The sequence below is a fragment of the Vidua chalybeata genome, chromosome 6 (assembly GCF_026979565.1).
Source record: "Vidua chalybeata isolate OUT-0048 chromosome 6, bVidCha1 merged haplotype, whole genome shotgun sequence".
NCBI classification, from domain to species: domain Eukaryota; kingdom Metazoa; phylum Chordata; class Aves; order Passeriformes; family Viduidae; genus Vidua; species Vidua chalybeata.
The window spans coordinates 10,519,529-10,540,756 of record NC_071535.1 but is presented as its reverse complement, the minus strand read 5'-3'; the positions used below and the strand labels follow the sequence as shown (position 1 = coordinate 10,540,756).

The window sequence follows — 21,228 nt, the reverse complement described above, 5'->3', positions numbered from 1 at the left end:
TAGGTTAACAGAAGTATCTTTACATCTGCAGTTTCTGGAAATTTAAGAACACTCTGAACCTCTGGCCAATAAAAATTTTCCCATTATGTAAAACATTCTTGTAGCTATTGACTCACTGATGGCTTCCTCCATGAAGTAAACAGAGTTTTGCAATGAATTTTCTAGTGAACTAGTAAGTTTCAGCACAGCTTTTTGATTTGCTATAGTTTATTGCGGTTTAGTCCAGCCTTTACCTACTATTTTTCTTTTTTTGCCTTCAGGCTTGTGAGAATTGTTTCTGTGTATTAATAGGAGATGCTTGAAACCGACTTGACTTGTTTGTTTCCCAGCAGGAAAGCCTGAGTGCTTAGGCTTTAACTGAATCAAGACCAGCTCTCAGCAGTGGGAAACAATATATTAATCTATCGGAAGCACAGACTGCAGTCTTGGGTGTCACTGGGGTTTGTGTTGTGAATTTTTTTCATGTAAACAGGTAGGTAGGAACAATTCATCTGCTGTGAATGTATTTAATATGTACGTTGAGAAACCTCATGACAGTTGTGTGAGTTGGGGTATTTTTTGGTGGGATTTCTTGGTTGTTTTTTGGTGGCTTTTTTTTAGCATTAGTATCATTGCATGTCACCGTAAAGTACCTCGTTCTCCTTTGCATTTTCGCATCTTTAAGTTAATGATATTAATTTAACAAATAGTCTTCTGTGCCTGGGTTTGGTTTAGTTATGAATGGAGGTGATACCTCAAAAGTCAAAACAAGTTTCATTCTCATGTCTATAAATAAACCCTCTTGTAGCATTGTTCTGTCTCATTGTGTGCCTTGCACACAATCAGAATGGACTGTGTGGCAAGTTCTGCATTCTGCCTGATGGACTTAAGTTGCATGATAGTATATGGAGGCTGGGTTGTTTTGTTTCATCAGTAGTACTTGCAAGGAAGGTAAGCAAATTATTATCTCTATTTCACAAAAAAAATCTTCCCCTCAGATGTTTGATTTCAAATAGATTAAAAATATGATTAGAACTCATAGGTGGTAACCTGCTTCCTCAGTCAGCCACAGCCTAATTTGGAAAACTGCATTTAACCTTACTTGCAAGAGGAGAAAATGTCCTGAATCCCTTGAACAGTACCTTAAATATGTTTGGGGTTGTGCTTTCCTTCCTTGTTCCACTCTACTTTTTCTGGAGTTTAGAAAGAAATTATGCTTCTAAAAGAAAAAGTTAGTTCCTGTTTGCCTTCAGTTTAAGCTTTAAATTAGGAATGGATAAAAGAAGTGAAACATGCTCCTTTCAACTTCTTGACACGAACATAGGAAATTCATCAGTCCTTCAGGTGAGTGATTGGGGGTTGTGTCTTTGCAGAGGAGCAGCAGGTGATGCTCTGGGACTACTCTGTGGCTTTTTCCTCAGAACAGGTACAGCTTTATAAAGCTGGAAGGTAGAGAGGCTCTTTCAAAATCCTCTGTGGAAAGGGATAAAAGTTAAGCTTTTTGCTACACTATTACTAGACCACATGTTAAGCACCGTGACTAAGAACTTGTTGGTAATAAATTATGTGAATTAATGATGGTGTTTATATATAAAGTTCATGTTCTTGTCACAATAAGTTCTTTTTGTAGGTTCACATGACAGTATAACAAGTCCTTTTTAGGTTGTGATCTAGAAGTAGCATCTGAAGGATGCGAGAAAAGGAAGTAGTCTGCTGGAATAGTTGAATGCTCTTTTGGCCTTCTCTCTTTCTCTTTTACTCTCCCACACAGGACCATGAACAATTTATGAAGCAGATTTGCTATCTTTCTGTAAGATTTTTTTTTTCCCTTGGCCACGTCTTCTAAGTTGGTGCTAGTTGTTTGGTGGTGTTTTCCTAAGAAATGTCGTGTGCCTCTGTACTGTATGTGAATTCCTGCCAGAAAGCAACGAGGCTGCACGTGGCTGTCTTGAAGTAATTTTCACTGTACTGAAGCAAAACAGGTTAAGAAGTGTTAAGGTGCTAGTCTTAGACTAACTGCAGAAACAAACAAAAAAAATAATTAAAGATCTTATTTTCCTATTTTTATTTGGTTTTTAGGGGAAATGGATATTTTTGGTCTTCTTCTCCCCAACTTTATCAAGATATAATTGGTTTTGTATTCCTTATTTCTAGTTATTTTTTCACTTTTGACAGTTCCCAGCTTAAGACTGGAGTCCTATTATACAAGGTAATACATATGAAGAGATGGGAACTTGGTAGGTGCCCAGGTAAGATCAGAGAATGGGGATCTCTTCCTCAGCAAAAGAGAATAGAAATATACAGAAGTGCATTAAGTCACACAGACTCTGATAGCTTTCCTGATTCTGTTCTTCTGTTTCAAAGCCAAGAGGCCTCTCTTTTCCCTTTTCAAATTCGTGATCATGTTTTTAAAATGTTGTATGTCATGTGGTCTGCAAACCAAGGAAGGGATTTGAAGCTGAAGATGACCTTTAGTGGTAAATTCTTTTCAACAGATAAAAATTTAAAACTAAGTAAAACTTTGGGAGCCTAAACTGGGGATATATTATCCACTACAGGAATGTCAATGTTAACTAAGCCACATTAGAAGAAAAACTGTAAAGTCGCTGTTTCCTGCATGGGAACTCAGGAGCCCATGCAAAGAGTAAGCAAAGGACCTGTGCACAGCTTTGAGAAATTAATCCTCTCCTATCTGTTGGTGGAGGAGTGGGTAGTAGTTGTTTCCATTGTATCTGAGTCTATACCTATGTAGCCCATTATACTGGCCTTTTAAGGGAAAGGAAAACCTTCAAACCTGCCCCTAAAACCAGCCAGCCTTAGCACTGCTTTGAGCTGAACCCCCAAAGGATGCATCTCCTCTAAACTCTCCCATTTCCTTTCTGCTCATGCCCGTATAACACGCTCTGATTGCTGGCTACTGCCCCTCTCCTGGGGGCTGCACAGGAGGTGGGGAGGTGCCAGAGGGCTGTGGAGGTTTCTGAGCTTTCCAGGTCCTTACCAGCAGGTACTCAGCCCTGCCTAATGTTCCAGTGAGGCTGAACCAGAGGAGACTGGGCAGGATGCTCCCCCAAGGAGGACCTGGATCTCCAGCAATAATGGGTTGCTGATGGTAGGCAGCTGCTATGAGCTAAAAGATCTGGCCTTGAGCCTGGCTCTGCAGGATGCAGAAGGAAGGAGGAGTGGAAAGCAGTGATGAGCCTATTGTTTCAAATGAGCCAACAACTGGCTGACTGACACCGAGGGCTCCTTGTTTCTCCCACTGCTCTTAAACACAGCTGTGGAGAGTGGAGGGGGATGGAGGTAGCTCAAATCAGAGATGAGACTTCCAGTGTCCAGAGAGGCAGTGGACATAAATTAAGGAAAAAAAAAAAAAAAGGATAAAATTCCATCTTATTGCAAGAAAAGCTTTTGGGTGGGGGTGTGCTCAAACACTGCAACAGGCTGCCCAGTGTGGTGGTGGAGTCCCTCTCTGCAAATACTCAAAACCTGATGGGTGGCTGTGCTGGGCAGCTCTGCCTGACCCTGCCTGGGTGGTCTCCTGATGTCCCTTCCAACCCCACTGCTTCTATGAAAGCTTCTTTAATATTTGGATGCATTCTTTTGCTGCTGTTGTGGAATACTTGGGGAGTAATTACAAATGCCCCTGCTGGGCACTTGTCTCACAAATACTGCTGTTGTGTAATCACGGCAGTTTTAATTGTATAGGGAAAGCATCCAAGTGCTAAGTAGTTAATTGACTAAACTCCCCAATTTAAGTAATGAAAGCAAAAAAAAAAAAAAAAAAATCCACCAGTATCTCCTTCCCTGAACTGAGAAAACACCAAAACGTCCTAAACCTTAAAAGACATTTTGGTTTTTAATCCTTTAAATATTATTGTTATGGGAGTTAAAGGTAGCTTTATTATAACAAAATTGTTTGTTATTTTCCCCTCATTCCCACTAGTTTTTCCACAAAGTACCATCCTCAAATTATCCTGTGAAAAATGAAATAAAAAGTAGGCAGGAACATGAGAGGAGGAACACCAGAGAAAATGCTAAGTGATCCCACCAAACTCTGCAGTTTATGCCTTTCAGCCCACGACTAGGAAGTCATGAGATGATTTGAAAGAACTTTCCTGTAGCTGTGTTTGCCGGGCTCTTCCCCCATTGCATTTTGCACAGCCCTCAGAAAGACTGCAGTGCAGTAGTTGGCAAGGAGGGAATTACTAGGAGGGAAAATCAAGCTGTGGTGGCTCCTCTTGCAGTGTGATGTTGCTGAGATCTGCGTTTTGGAGGAGGTAATGAATGACTGCCTTTGGGTTTCCAATTCAGAAGTCTGGAAGCTTGCAAAAAAAAAGGATGTAGATAAGTTTCCATTAAATGTCCCTAGAGTGTGCATGGCATGCTGGTCAGCCACTAAGCTTATTGATGCAGTGGTTTGGGTTTTCTTCTTGATACAAAACACCTGCAGTTTCTGCCTAATACTTTGTTTTTAATCCTCTGTGCTCAGACAGTGGAGAATAAGGTAAGGTACTTTTTGTTGACTAACACATAAAGGATAATGGAAGTAATTTCTGTATGTTGTAGCATGCAACAATAACTGTGCTTGTTGGAAAGTAAAAGTTTTGATTGCCTTTTTTATTGCTTGTAATTCATTGAAATTCTGTGTAATAATTTCCCTGAATTATCTAGTGTATTCAAGTTGAGAAACAGTTATGTGTACTTCATTAGTATTAAAAGATTATTTTTTAGTCAGTTTTCAGTTTGGTTTTTCAATATAATACAGAATTATTTTCAAGATCAATTATTTTCAATTGTTCTGAGAATGTTCCTTTTTTATGTTAGTCTTAGGACCTAAATCCCCAATCCTTTCTGTGTTTTACCAATATCTCTGGATTTTTCTTTTTCATGCCAGATTTTTAAGGGCGTAGCACTGTCATAATGCTGCTGTTCAGCTGTGGAGTGCACTTGTTTAGTAAGAATGAAGCTTTGGAGGAACCTTAATTCCCTGTGGTTTGGAAGGGGTTGGTTGGTGTCTTGGGAGGGAAAGGAGAGGCTGAAAGTGCAAAACTCCCTGCACTAAATTTGGATTTATACCTAAGAATACGAAGGAGCAGTGGCCCAGAGTCATTGATATGATTGGTGTCTGAAGTCAATATCGGAGCTAAGAGTTTTAGAACTTCAGTTTTTTGCTGAGTTAATATGTAAATGCTTAGTACAGAAATTTGTACTACTTTCATGACAGCTGTAGGTATAATGGGCTAACTTGTAATTTATATACTGTTTTGGTGGGGAAAGCGTACAGTTGCAGATCTCCTTTTTGTTTGAGTAAGTGTTTATTCTTGGAGTTTTCTGTGAATCTCAGTGCAGGGCTATTTTTCCAGGTACTGTGTTTCTAGAATGAGCCAGACTGGGCTTTCATTGACCTGTGTGTGTTTTGCCAGAGTCTGTAACCACTCTTTAGCACATTACTTGCTATGATTATGGTCCAAAGTGGCATTGCTGCTACTTTGCTAGCAGCAGTGGCCTTTCCTTTCCACTTCCTGAGGACCAAAGGTGAATTGTAGCACATGACTAAGAGCAAAAAAAAAAAAAAAAAAAAAAAAATCAGAAAGCCACAAAACCCCATTTTATAGCCGTGCAAGTTTGTGGCATTCCTCCTTTGTGGCTAAGCGCTATCTTGGTCTCGTGTTACAAAGTCGCACACTTGAGCTGTGGCGAGGGGAGCGAAAGCCCGGCGCGTGTAGGCTCAGGTGAGCATTTCTGTGGCACCGTGACCTTCCGTAGGCGGCCGTGTGCCTGCTGAGGCCGAGCCGTGAGCGCAGGACGGCAGCGGGGAGCGCGCGGCCGGGCCGGGCCCTGGCTGCCGGCCTGCCCGGTGCCGCCCGGCAGCGTCGCTGCCCTGGCACCACGGAGCAGCTCCTGGCCTCTGGGCTAGGTGGGTGCAGAGTCCACTGATGAGAGCTGAGTGGCTGAGATTCCTGTGGAATGTGCTTTGGCTCTGTATTGTACCTGCCCAGGTGAGGTTGCTGCTGTGTGCTCGCAAAAATTTGGCCTTGGCAAGGGTGAGAGAGGCTGTGGGGACGTCAGACTTCGTGTGATGGTGACCTGGGCATTGTGGTAGCATTTGTTGAACTTTACTGCCACATTTAAGAATGCACATAGATATCGATGAAGATTTGTATTAATTATGCTTTTGGACCATTTTCTTCTTTTTCTCTGTGCTTGTAAAAATTCCAGAATCAAAGAAACTTCCCCAAACTAAGTTGCTTACTTTCAATAACCTCTTAGAATATTGTCATGGGGTGGTTTATTAAGAAATGCTCTGCAGAACGCTTAAATGCTTTCCCAGTATTGAGCTGGTGTTTTCAAATGGAATTTATCAGACTTTCCAAGAAAATGGCACTGCTTTGAAGATTTTGTATGGTCTGTAATGACCCGCAGTGTATCTGGGTTGGAGAAGTTTTTGTGTGCATGAAAGCAAGAAATTATAGCTGTGATTTTAACTGTGTGTCCTTCTTTAATGCTGTTTTGTTGAGTCCTTTGTGGGCAGTAGTGGAGGAGAAGAAAACAATAGTTTAAAAATCATGTTGATATGTTTTGTGCACTGTTCTTTGTTATTTATCTTATGTTTAGGTTGTTTTTAAAATTCATCATTAAGAATTAGTTTGATGGGCTAATGAAACTAAAGAAGTAACTGGATAGATTCTGAGAAGCCTGTTAACAGTGTTTTTGAATGAAGGTAATGTAACTCAAACTTTTTCTTTCTTCAGGGCAAAGAAAGAAACCAGGCAGACTGTAGCAAAGCTCCCTTTATTGGCAGGAGTAAAGAGAACCCTATCAGAGCATTGAGAAAGCCTGTTCTTCTTTCTCCTCAAGCTGCGGATCAAATGAGATTCAAATAAAACGAAGGAAATGTAAGCAATCAGAGAGTCTTCCAGATTTGGGGGAGGTGTGGGAAGAAGAGAGGCATACAGATTTGATCAAGAAAGCTGCTGCATGGACTTTGGAAATCAAGAGCTTTTGTTTAAGCTAACAACTCAGTTTTTAATATTTTAGTCTCTTCTGTTGTCTGTGAAGGAGAATTGTTCCATGAGTAGGAACATATAGCTTTCAGACTGATGGACAGTTTATGTTAGCAGGTAATTAGGGAAGAGGTTAGAAAAAGCAGTAAGAACACAGGCTGGGCAAGAACTGTAAAAGATTTCAACCTTTATGCCATTCTGGCAGCATCTGTGGTACTGAAGAGGTATTTAAATGGGAAAGGGTCCTGTAACCTGTTTCTAAGGTGAACCTTTTCTAAAGGTTAGAGCCTAAGAAAATACATACATTTGGTGGAATTGTGTTGCTGCAATTTTGGACACTCACCTTTAAACTTCTAATGCTTGTAACTTGTGTGTTACCTGAAACTGTATTCACGTGTGGCTTGTTCTTCAGTGCCACTGCCACTGCTTTCTGTGGCTCTGATAAAAGGTAAAACCCTTCCTTTTGTTTTTAATGTAAGGTTTTTTTGTCTGCTGGGAAAATTCTCACATTTGTCAAACATGAAAAATTGACAGCATTGGATAAACTCTGAAGGAGATTTATTTGGAATTACAGTTTGATATACTTTCTCTCAAAGGTTTCTTTTGCCTTGTGTTTGAGTGCATGGCTGAACTGGGCTGTACTCAATCCAAACTTCATAACCTTGCTAGGTACTTGTTAGGAGACAAATTGCTGTTACATTTATTAAGGATATTATGATTCTTTTTAATTTTCTTTTTTCTCCTAAAGCATGAATATTTGGGTAGAAGAGAACATTTTACCTGAGCAGTCTTACTACTGCCATGAAGTAGGTGCTTGAAAATCTGTTTTCCTTTGGTTTTAATTCTAGTCATGCACATAATACTTCCTCCTCTATGTCAAAAATGTAATACAGTCTTTTGTGAGAATGAGCAGTTATTTTGATGAACTTGGTCTGAATTTTCATGTGCAATCCTTTCAGCAATTCATCATTGTACTGCTGATATGATGAAAAATAGATTTTTACAATATATTCTCCTGGCATCTGTGTTGTTGATTTTTGTGTAGTGCATCAAAGTAAACCTTGAATGGAGTGTAGTGGAGGGCTTGATTGAAATTACTGGTCAAAACTGAGCAGATGAGAGAAAAATGGGGCTATATAAAGGAAAGTGTATGAGTACAAAAAGTTTGTAATAAGAGAGATGATCTCTTATGTTCCTATTACGTTCAGCTTAGGCTACTTTTAAAGTAAAATTATCTGGAGATGGTTTTAAAAACCTGGGTGATGACGTATCATTAAAGATGTAAAATTTTCTTGCGAGAGAAACTTAGGATTGTCCTCTCTCAGCTGAACTTAATATACTGTGGGTTTGCCTTAATTACAGCTGTTTCCAGCCCTCTGTCTTGTGTCAGTGCACTGATGAAGTCCCTTATTTCACCGAGACACACAGGCTGTTTGGATTGATAACAAAACCCATCCTTGTTCCAAAGTGGAATAGCCTTCACTGTAACTAATCACAGCTACCACCAGCACAGCTGTCAGTGAATAAGTATAACTCTGGTGCAGTCAATGCCCCGGAGAATAAATTAGCAAAGTAGTAAGACCATATAAAGATAAAAATGCAGTGTGAGTTTACGTATACCTAGTTTAATGATTTTCTTTTTTTTCCCCTGAATAACTGTCTTGAAAAATGGAAAATTGTTTTTAAAAGTCCCAAGAGAAACATAACCCACCTTTTGACATTATGATGCTTGTCTAACCTGTAGAACTCACTGAGATAACACTAAGAATTTGCTGCTCTTGGCCTCAAAATAATTGCTTGTAGATTCAGCAGATGTATAGAGGAAATAGGAATGATACTTAACAGAATCTTTGGAGCTGCCTTTTCCCCCACCTATTTTTTTTTCCTCTTGCCTATCCACTAGTGTATTGTAGATGCTGTATAATGATGGAAAAGAGTTCCAGGAACTGATTTGAGCCTGGCTTGATGGATCAACAGTACAACATTTTTAATGTATTTTGTGACTTTATGCTATATTGCAGGAAGTGCATTTATATATATTCTGAATTGGATTAAGTTTGACACTCCTTTGGGATCTTCTACAGGCAGCTTCAATAAAAGAATTTCCAAAAGAGTGTGTGAAGCGGGTTGAAGAAAAGATTCTTCTCAGAAGCATTTCTAATGTTAAGGTGGTAGTTCTCCTTATATAGAGAGATGTAGGTTTGTCTTTAATATTACACCTGGTGTTTTCAGGTCCTGAAATTGCTTCCTACGATAATAAAGCATCGGTGTACGGTTTAGTTGGAAAGTATCACGTTAAGAAAAAGAATCTCTTATGAAACTCAAGAAGTGTAGGCAAGTTATTTCTTTTTATCCAGACTTCTAGAATGGTTTAGAGTGGTGACAAATCTCGCTAGAAGAGTCCAAAAATAATCCTTCCTACTGATGTAGAACACTTCAGGCCAGGGAATGCTATAAAAGGTAGGAAATGTTTTGCTTATTTGTTTAGGAAGAAACAAAGTGATGAAGTCTTAAAATCATGTAGCAATTCTGTAGAATTGGTGGGAAAAAAATCCAAACCACTGCCTTAATATTGGAAGCTTCATTGCCTAGATACAAGTTATTTGCAAGAAGTGGGAATCAGCACTCTTTCCTCTGAAGTGTCATTAGCAGTGCAAGATCCTATAAGCTCTGATCTTAGGACCTAAGCCCCTTACTCTATAAGTGAGTGTCCTCTGCATACTTTTAAATCTGGCATTTGCTCCAGTTGTAAATTATTATTTTCATTCTGCATATCTAGACTGTGCCAATGTGAATCTTTATAACAAGCAGATAATTCTTTATGAGCATAAATTTTCCAAGAAGTCTGAGTATTTTCATTTACTTTCTAGAGTAACACCTGGAGGCTTTCAGGTTTGAATTTTGAAAAACAAAAATGCATGTTTAAAGGTTAGATTGCCATTAATGCATTAAACAGAGTTGCTTTATTAAGTATTTATTTGGTAGAAGTGAACATGATTTCATTAATATTAACTAAAGAAGCCCTAAGGCAATAAGCATGCAAAAAGAATTTTCAACTAAAACTGTCAACTTCATATTCCAAATCTGAAGACACATCTCTTTAAGGCCTTGTGGAAGGTGTGGAATGCACCAGTTTTAATGTATTTCTGAAGCAGCAGCAGTACTGTACAATTTTATATAGAAGTTTCTTTGAAAGGTTGCTATCGCTTGTGTTAAACTTTTTTGGCTGTGTAACAGTGATAAACACTTGGTTCTGGGTAGTGATGTGAAATTCAGTCAGAAAAATTTATAAATTACTTTTACAACCTCCACACTAGGTATGTTTTAGAAGGATAACATCCTCATTGATTTTTGTTAATTCTCTTAATCCAGTACAAGAGAAACCCTCAAAGGGATCTGAGATTTTTAGGTCCTTAGTAGTGTCCTGTCTGACCCAGGGCTGTAGAGGTGGCTTGTTCTCAAGATGTCAATGATATCTATTGATCTGATACCTCCAGAACTGCAGTTGGTGTAAACCTGCAGGCGGCAAATAAAACATTTAAGGTTGGCAAGACAAAATAATACCATAGTTTGTTACCTGGCAAAATAATCAAAAAGAAGAGATAGAAGCTAGGAGAAACTGTGAGAGAAACAAGGAAATTGCGTGCAGGATCCAGGTAAAAGAGTCTTTTAATGACACTTTACAGTTGGAATAATGAACACTGTCATGCACCAGCAGGCATTTGTGTCTTATGTGGACTTGACTTCCAGTAGCACATTCCTAAAGTCTGTGTTTACTACATGAGGAAGCAACATGCTCCTTCCTTTCTTACATTGCTGGGAAACATGTTTTGTGAATCTAAATTTTCAGTTAGGGAAAACACAACTTTCTCCATGAACACCTTAATAAAGGTAAGAAATGCTTCATATAGCAGTGAATGTGAAGTTGGGATTATGAATACTATGACTAGTCTGGGTAAAGGGTCTGTGACTTTCTCCTGAAAACTCAACTTCAGTAATACTTTTTTACTAGAGCTGTAGAAACTGAAATTTCTAGTATAACTAGAAATTCTAGCACAAGGGGTTTAGAGGGTTTTAATTTTTTTAATGTATTTTTTTTTCTTCTAGACTCTGTTTGCAAATGTGGTTTGGTTGGGGTTTTTTTTTTCCATCTAATATAAAAATCTTAACAAAATTCCCACTTTTTTCCCAAATCCTAAGATGCTGGTCAATACAGTCTAAACAGTGAAGGGTACAGTGTAGACATTGAAATCACTGAAGTTAAACCTGTTATTATCACATCATTAAATAAGTGGGCGATGTTTTTTTTCCCCTCACATTCTGACAAATAATAAAATATAGGCAAATGAAAAGAGAGTTACTGTTACTCTCTTTTTTCTTTTTCCTTCCTGATTAAGAAGCAATGGATTCAGACAAAGCTGAAGACATCATCTAGAATGGTGGGAAATTTTATACGGGATTAGTGAGAGGTTGAATTCTGTGAATGAATAAATGTCTTCCATGCAGTTTAGTGTTCAGTAAAATATTCTGATGATGTCACATGCTGTGTTAATTTCTAGAGTTTTATTAGTATTTAGGGCAGTAAAAAAGTATTTCTTTCTTACCTGCGTTCATAGTATGCCATGTTTACTGGATAAAATGGAAGAGCAGGAGATGTTCTATGAGCATGAATTAATATCCATGAAAGACAGGTTAGATAGATTTTTTTGAGTTTTGGGTATAGGCTTAGAAAACTTACTTTAGTTAGAGTGGAAAGAACTTCATGTGGAAGTGAGATATTGTGGCTTTAGTTTTCTGGTATGGTCAGTTCTAGTTGTACAGCACTTCATTTCAGTGTTGAGTTCAGAAAGTGCCAAGCCATACTTGGAGCTGCATTCTGTTTCATTTACCAGATTCCTGTAAACTCTGCTGTGTTCCGAATTTCCTAGGAGAACTGTTTTTGTTAAAGATGAGCTGCATTTTAAAATTAATTAAGTTGCATTTTTTAGGTATTCTTGAGAAGGCAGTTTTATACTAATTATTTATAATAAGCTTCTTGAAGTGCTTTGGGTTTTTTTTTCTTTTTATTTACTGGTCTCTGACACCTTTGCCTTCACATACTTTCTTCTAATTGTAGAAGATAAGGTACTACCTGTCTTACTTTTTACCTCTGCTGAGATTACAAGGCTGGATTCATTAAGAGACAGCACAGATGCACTCTGTCAGGAACTGGCAATACAGAAATATTCTTCATGCACTTGGCAGACAGCAGTGTAGATAGGTAGACTCTGATTTGGGGAATATCTTCTGCTGTTCTGATAGACTTGAAATTTTGTTAGATATGAAGCTGAGGATCTCTTTGATTAACAGAATAACATTGATTGATAGGTCTTGTTTTAAGAACAAAGAAAAGGTTGACAAAAATACTGCAGTTTTTTGATTCCAAGGATTTTGAAATCCTTGGTGATTTCAGAGATGAAGAGACTTTGTTGTCTTAAGTTGCTATAAGCAAGTTGTTACTGATTATTCATGCAGCAGATTTTTCTTGAAGGCACACCTTGGGAGGAAAAGGGGACTAGACTAAGGTCACTAGAGGATGAGACATCATTTTCTAGGACTGTATGCCAGGGTCAGAATGATTGGGACATGCTGTTTGCCTTTGCCCTTGTTGATCCTCGCTGGGGTTTGTCATTGCCCGGTCACAGCAGGCAGAAGTGGGAATCATAGTGAGCAGTTGGGCTTTTGGGTGTCTGTGGTTTGACACTTGTATCATGTGAACCAAAGACTTGTGTGCTGTGCAGCAAAAGTAAAGGAAGCATTAGACCTGCAATAAGACAGGAATTGGAGGAAATCTGGATTGATGGAAATTGCTTTCCACAAAAACAATACTCTGAATGCAAATAAAAGCTGGTTTTTCCTAGTTCTCTCTTCAAAGCACATATAAAACCATTTTGAAAGAGGAAACTACCTTTAATTTCAAATGATGATTTTCATGGCATTTCTGGGAATATTTTATCTGAGTGTATTTCTTTTGCAGAAGATAAAACGTTTCCTTTGTAAACAGAGCCAGAAGTTTAAAAAAATCAAAAATTCAGTGTTCAGCCACTTCCCTCACATAAGACTGTCATATATATCTCAATTATGGACTTCCCCTAAACAGCAGAGGAAGAGATTAAAGTATACTTTGTTCTCTGATCACTGATTATCTTTTGATCTTTCCTGTTCTTTATCTGCTTCTACTAAAAGCCTGCTATAGAAAAACTGATCACAGCTGGGGGTTAACTTCATAGGTGAAATGCAATAGCTTTGTCTAGGGGTGCATGAGAGAAAAGAGGAAATGTACAGGAACCTGAATTGGAATTGGAAATGCAGAAGAGTACTCATTGTAAGCTTGAACAGCATTTCTTTATCTGTTGTCTTGTGACCCAGGCTTTCAAAGCTTAAGAGGTCTTTTGATTTCTAAAAGAGGCTTTTGATTTCTTGCACTTCAGATGACTTTATACTGTATTTTGGTAGCCCAGTGAGATTAGGAAGTAATTACTGAGAGCTGTAGATAGCAAGTGTAAGTCAAAATACAAACACTTTATTTTTACTGCTGCCTCAGGCTGAATCTTAAAGCTGTTTTGCCAACCCATGTGTCACGATTCAAAGGAATGCTGTAAACTTTCAAAAAGTAAGAGTTGAACATAGTGTCACATAAAAATCAGCTTTCCTTAATTGCACTGACTTACCTTTTCTGCTGTCTTTTTTTAGTAGATAAAATTTAAGCCCTTTAAAAGTTGTGATTTTTTCTTTTCTCTCATCCGGTGAAATACGTGTTCGACTAAATGTTAATCATATTCAGCATATTATTGGATAGTTACTAAAAGTGTCGGTCCCTGGCTTCTTGGGCATTCTGAACTATGTAAATACTATGTTATTACTTATAAATATTACTAATCTAACCTCTTAGTGCTGATGTAATTACTTAACAAATCTGTCCTTTATTTAGAATCTAAGAGTTTTTACACTAAGCAGGAGGGAGTATATGTTAGAACTCCTTTCATGACAGCATAGTCCAGCAGACTTGTTAAATTGAGATCCCTTGTACAGGGATGCTGGTTTGTTTAGTCCTCTAAGACACTTCACATGGGTGTGTAGACTTGTTTTTGAAAGAAATACAGCCAAGGAAATAGATAAGTTAAAAGAATAAAACAATGTAAAACATAACTTACCTTTTATTTTCAGCTCTTCAGTCATCTTGCAAGCTAGAACATGGGAAATACACAATGTTTGTGATTCAAATGACACACATGGTTGTTCTTTTGCAAGAATATCATGATAGCATATTTTGAGTATGCTTCTGATTTCTAGGTCAGATAGGAAAAGAAGGAATAGTTTGTACCTTCCAAACCAAAAATAGTTTTCCTATTTGTTCAATAATTTCTACAGGCTAGAGCCTATGGAGATTGTGGTGAAATATGGTTTAATTGCTTGAGATCACAGCAGTTCAAGTATCAGAACAGGCCTTTTTACTACCTAAGAATATCAGATCATAATTGCTACAATAAAAACTCCTGACAGGGGGGATGTTAAGTGCTGGGATAGGTTGCACTTTCTTCACCCAGGGAGTTTTGAAAACTCAGCAGTGGACAGCCTGACCTGACTTTGAAGATGGTCTCTTCTGAACAGGAGGTTGGGCTGGATGACCTCCAGAGGTGCCTTCCAAGCTCAGCAGCTGGGATACTGCAGTGATGAGTGGCTGTGGAGAGCTTACAAGTGGTAGAAGCTTCCTGTGTGGAGAATACTCAGTGCACATCTTCTGTGTGTTTTCAAATGTTTGGCCTACTTTCTTATATCTGATTTTTCCTGTTGGGCTGTTCTATTACATGTGTGATCTCCAGGTCTTCTTCACAGCAAGGAGGGTGCATGCTTATGAAATCATAGGGCAAAGTTTAAAGTAGTTAAAATAGCCTATTTGTTTTAGTACTGAGAAAAAAAAAAGTTTTAAATATCAATGGTGCTTTCATTCCTGTACAGGAATTAGATTTAGTATTTGAGTGTAAATATAAAAGAAGGTGAGGAGTGGTCTCATATTTCTCACTGTATGAAGTTGTATCAGTGTTGGTCACTTAGCAACCCTTCCTTACTCTCCTCAGAATATTCTCTCAGAGCATGTCCTGGAAATACCTAAACCTCTGGTTAGTTGGTCCTATATATATATGCTCTGGAGAAATAGTAAATAGCACTTCCAGCATGAAAATGCATGGAGGTAAGAATAAATAAATCAGCAGTTCCCCTGTGCAAACAACAGGAGTGGACGTGCCAAGACCTCTGACCTCACACAAAACAAATTTGATGGATGATTTTTTTGCTTTCAAACCTGCCACTCCAGTGCTGCCTCAGTCATGGCCTGAGTCTTGGAGTGATTCAAACCATTTGCATTTTATTTATCTCTTATTCAGACTCAGCAGTAGGGTTTTGCCAGAAGGCCAGGCTGAGGTGTGGTGGATGTTGTGAGAACGATACTCTGCAGTAGGACCCCTTCATGCTTGAGAGCTCCAGAGTAAAGATTTCTGTGGCAGCCTTATTTTAATATTTTTGACATGTGTGCCCTGAGTAAACTGATAATATGTTGTCACCAATATACTGCTTTCAGCTTGCATTACTGTTTTAACAAGACATTAGAGTATGCCAATATAGGTTGCATATTATAATAGCACTCAGAAGCAGAACCAACGCAGAAGACTTGTCTGGAAATGGTGAAAGAAAGATGGACCTTCTTTTTGGTATGTTCTAGGGATTTATTAGAAGCTATGAAATGATGAAATATAAGACAGAGGAAAAGTTCAGATTGTTTTAATAATTTAATTTTAAGATAAAGGTTTCTGTGTGCTAACTTGAAGCAATAATTCTTGATGATAGAAAGCAAGTGAGCTGGAAGGACTGAAAATCTGGAAATCCCTCTCCTGGTACCTGGTTCTCTGGCTTTTTGACGATATCCTGTGGAGTATGGAAGAAAATTCTGTGAAGAGCAGTGAAACTGATGAAGTTTGTTTTCCTGTCTGTGGTCTACATCCCTTTTTTTACCCCTACTCCTCCCTCCTCAAAAAAAAAAAAAAAAAAACCCAAACAAAACCTAACCCAAAAAAAAGCAATAAAACAACAAAACCCCCTAAATCTCCAACCCACCCCTGCTTTTATGGTATAGGAGATAACTGAGGCCATGAAGCTTGGTGGGACAAGAGGGAGCAGGTGTTCTTGGCAGGTTTGTATGTGTCTCTGCACTGGCTGACTGATAGACCGTGGGGGTGCACTTTTATAGCCTCTTGCTCACTGGGACACTAGTGAGAAACACTGGTTTCTCTTTCTGTTCCCCTCATAGCTGTTGATTTTCATGGAAATGCTGTCCACTTGGTTCTGATGTGGTTTTGGGGGGCTGAGAGGACAGACAGCACAATCACAATCCCTTTTCTTATTAAAAGCTAGACTGAAAAATTATACTCCAGGCTACCCAAAAAAATGACCTAGTTAGGATGAGATGCTGAAGTTTGTGTGCTTTTACACGTTTTAGATACAATTTTTTTTTTTTTAAGAGCAAAGGTTACTTTTCTGCTCTGATCTTAAACTCCCTGTCCCACTTTAGGTTTCTCTTTCAGAACTTAATTTGGATATTGTGCACGCAGTGCTGTTCTGTTTGAGGAATTCTTGTCCTCAGTGCAAATTGTAATTTGATCAAAAAGCTTTGCTGTCCTGTAGTAATAACCAAATTAAACAGTGTCATGCATTATTCTCTTCTAAGGTACTGGAATGAAAACATTTATTTCTAACAGCTTTTTGCCCTTTTTGAATTTTAAAGCTGTGGCAAAAGCTTATTTACTTCCTATTGTCAGTATACAGAAACTGTCTTCATGCAGAGCTTTCTAGGTTCCTGTCCTAGGGTGGCTGTATGATGCCTTTATCCCCAATCGTCTGCCCTGTTTATTTTTCCCGAACCGGCTGGGGGGAGGGGCCAATTGAATCTGCTTTCCTAAAGGAACCCTTTTGTGGGGGGGGGGGAATCTTTCCCCAAACTTGCCCTGAACCAGGACAGTTCCAAATCCCATGGTACCTAATACAGTCAAATTTTTAGGAGTGTTTTAGATTTATATATGAGTTCATTTTTTTCTGTTTTCTTTAGGATGCAAATTTATTTTGAATTTTTATAGAAGCTTTATTGTATTTTTATGTCACAAACTGGCTTTATTCCCAAAGAACAAATCATAAAGATATGTGGTAATACAGAACACAAATACAGATTTTTAGGATGTTTGCTCTTCATGCAGTGAGAACAACACGCTTGCTTGAATAAGGAAAGAGCAAAATGTCTTTTGTTTGGGAATTCCCGTGCTTCCTAATTCTCGGAACAACTCCGTGGGTAAACTCACTTTTGCTTCCAGTTTCTAGGTTCCTGTACTGATATTAGTATTAGTTAATCACCAACAAATTGTTCTGACCTTCACTGCAGTATATGCAGCTTGAAGGACCAGCTGGGGTTCAGCCTCAGTTGCTTGAATATCATTTCTATTGAACAAGAGTAGTGACCAGACTGGAGCAAGCAGTGTCACAGTGTCACCTGTCTGATGGCCACAACAATGTCCATTCAAGTGTGAATATTAGCATAGGCTGGCTGCAGGAGAGGTGGCTGAAAGAAAACAACAGTGGACAGAACCAACCTTGGTGACTGTGCCTCTTTTTCTTATGTGCTTATCTGTCCTGAAAAGTGATTATCCAAGGTTTAACAGTTTTAAAAGACATCTCAAAGTCATATACTTTGATTATGATTATCTTTTCCCACTGATAAGAAACTGGAGTATAAGAGCTAGCTGGTGATTAATAAGGCATTAAGATTTAGCTTGCTGAACTAGAACCAGTGTCTTTGGCTGGATGGCACCTTGCCATGCCTTTAGGAATCAGAGACCCCCACTAGAACTAGCCCATCTTGGATGCCCTAGCTAGGCTTCTCTCCCTGCTCTCTCTGGAAGTATGTTAGCTTCACTGCCATAAGTGCAGAGTACCTTACTGAGGTGTGACTTCAAAATTGCTTCTTGTTGGCAGTTTGAAACATGATTATGGGGGAATAATCTGAGTCCTGCTGTTAAAGGTTCCTGCAAAGGAAGAGAAGCCATTGCAGCTGACACTCTGTAGTGGCATGGAAATCATAACAGAATGCTGTTTCCAAAGGGGTGGCAGCTGAAATGTTTGTATTTTCTGTGCTTGTGTTCACCTCTGATCCCACATGCAGGTGTAGGAGCATGTAACTAATATGCACTAGGGCAAAGCTCTGTGCAGACAAACAGACATCACTTTTCCCCATCCCCTTGTTAAATGCAGCTTGTTCATTGAAATAAGGTTATGGTGATCTTGCAGGCTCAATGCTCTGTTGTATTTTATGACTGTACTTCATGAGTGGCTTCCTAGTTTTGGTGCACAAGAAAATGCTGGCATTCAGAGTATTGTGGAAGAGAATTCCTCACCAATCTGGCTGCTCTATTGCTGAGCTTGTTTAGCTTTTCTGGTCTGACATCCTTCTTCATAAGATAAATACAAAACCCAAGGCAGACTAATCTGTTAAGCATGTCACATAGTATGTTTTATTTGTCAGTGTGCTTTCTGCTTGTTTTCTGTGACAAGATAGCCAAGATGTCAGTTCCAAAAGTGGAGTCCTGTGGCACCCTGTGCACTTTATTTTGGTGTGAAATCTCTCTTGACAGCTGACAGTCCAGCCTGGAGCAGTTTTGGATCTCTGAAACTCTCACCTGCTGCTCATTTGGGATTCAGTGCTGTCTGTGTTAAGTCTTGAATATTCTCCTGTCACCCCTGCCTGCCTCCTTGTGACTAATTATTCAGTTTCCTTGAAGAAATCATGCTTTTGGAAGACTTCGCATTTCCAATCATCTTTAGCTTCTTTTTGTTCAGAAGAAACTTAATGGGGAAGCAGACATTCAGTAGTTGTGGACTGTGACTTGCAAGTTTGGAAACTTTGTGCTCTCTTGACTTGACAATTCTCCTGTCAGCATCTCTTTTAGTGCCTCTTTTTCTGTATTTCTTTTGTGGGTTAGAAGCAGGTCATGCCGTGTTTTTTCTGTAATTTTAAGGAAAGTAATGTTCCTGTGTTGGTCCTACAAATCAACATGCTCGAAGTTGGCTTTTGACTTCAAGAATTGCCAGAACAGTGGAGGTCTTGAATATGATTTAAAAAAAATATGCAGCTGCAGAGGTATTAGAAAAAGAGGTATTTATGTCTATAAATCAAGGAACTGAAACATTTACAGATTCCTAAACTGCAAGTGCCAAATGAAGCTTTTCCAGTCACACATAGGAAGCAAGAGCCTAGGTAGCTAAGTTTCAGCAGTCTGAATACTTAAGGAGTTACACTTTTTTCCATCTCTTGCTAATCTTTTCTCTTACAACCACAGGAAAGTGTCAGGTCCTAAGCTCATGAATGCATTTCCCCATGTCCAGCCACTGATGTACAGCAGCACTCAGTCTTTAAATCTAGCTTACTTTTGTAAGCTGCTTTCCTCTCATTCATGGCACTTCTGTGAACCTCCTTGTCTGAATCATGTTCTCAACATCAATTTCATTTCTTTTGTGCTGGTTACGATCTTGATTTGCCTCTTCAGTGTCATTATTACCTGCTGGGATTTTATGCTTGCTGGTGAAACTCTAGCTAAGGCCTGAAATAATCTGAATTTCCTCATTAATGAGAAGTGTGAGTCACTTTCAGTTCAGCAGACTTTTCGGTTCTTTCATATATTGTTCTGTCAAGACATAAGTCTCTGCAGTCTTTGAAGAGCAGACAAGGAATAGCCTAAAATTAATTCAAATGTTAGATCAGAATTTATAGTAGCTTTTCAGTTCATAGAATATGTTGGGTTTTTTTTTTTTCCTTTGGTGTGTTTGTGTTGGTTTGTTGGTTTAGAATAAGACAAAATCACTGGATCTGTGTGCTGAGTTACAAGGATGCATTCCTTGGGCTCTCTTTGAGTTTGGTGACGATCAGAGAGTCTTTCCCCTGGGCAAGGGGGTAATGAAGTGAGAATTCTTCACTCAACACATCTACCTTTGCTCAGCTGGTGTTGTAAAAACATGAAATGGTCTCAGCTTTGAGTCACAATGATTTTGTCTTTTGTTTCTATAAATAATGGCATCAGAAATCAAAGAAAATTCCATATCCATTGAGTTTGCATGGAGGATTCTGTACAAAGATTACAGATGCAGAAATTACCTACTAGTAAATATGTTTCATTACAAGTGCGTGGTTCTGGGCTTAGCAAGGAAAGGTAAGATACCACAAAAACTGTGTATGAGAGGCTTTATGTATTTGGAATGTGAGGCATTTGACTCCCTTTGTGGTGTTTGTGGACATACTTTGAGAAGTGAACAGAGCCTCATTTCTTCATTCTGCTTCCTCAACTGTGCTTTCTCCTGGATATGCTGAGCCTTTCTAAGAGCGCTTACGTTTGTATGACTACAAGATTAGCTAGGAAATTACTGAAAAACATTTTAAAACTTAACCTGGGATACTATTCCTCTTGCTCTGCTGATGCTTTGCATGCTGACCTAGAAGATGGATTGTCCAAGATAATAGGTACTGTAATTTACTCTTCAGCTGGATTAATTATTTTCTCAGCTACCTGTCAGTTGTGCTTAGCCCCGGTAAATTAATCAAATGGCCATGTTACATAGGCCCTTCTCTGCTGTCACTTAGACTTTGCTCAGCTGCTCTCTTCAGGTGAAGATGTGCCACGAAAAGGTTGGAAAGTATCTAATGTGTAAAACCCTTTTGTGGTGTTGTAAAGCAGACTTAAAGCAGCATGTCTTACACTATGCTATTGCAAAGGGATAGACAGGAAAAGTGGGCAGAGGAGCTGGGCAGGCTGTGGGTACCCTGTGTAGGACACTGGTGGTTGTGTGCTTTTGCAGTAGCATTAGAGCAGGATCACGTGCAGTACTGTACCAGAACACCTTCCTCACCACACCTCTTGCTTCCTCTAATGGTTGGACTTCAACATTAAGCAATACTTTCCAGAGAGAGAGAAAGCTATGAAAGAATCCCTTAATGTATTCCTAGACTCATGACCATAATTAACACTTCATTTTCAGGAGCAGGTTTTAATTCTTTGCTTTCTAGGGTCTTTGAATAGGTAGACTGTTTTACAGATTTGCTATGCTAAATATACTCAGGCAGTAATGTAAGTATTAACGTTCACATGATGTGTGGACACAGGTCTGTTCTTGATGC

General features: G+C 38.9%; 1 long non-coding RNA gene across 1 annotated transcript; it reads left to right on the top strand.

Moving 5' to 3' along the window:
• Positions 1 to 5,756: 5,756 nt before the first annotated feature.
• Positions 5,757 to 6,883, top strand: LOC128789211 (uncharacterized). The gene is made up of 2 exons (XR_008431351.1): positions 5,757 to 5,978; positions 6,732 to 6,883. It is a non-coding gene; the product is annotated as an uncharacterized LOC128789211 (long non-coding RNA).
• The last annotated feature ends 14,345 nt before the right edge of the window (positions 6,884 to 21,228 follow it).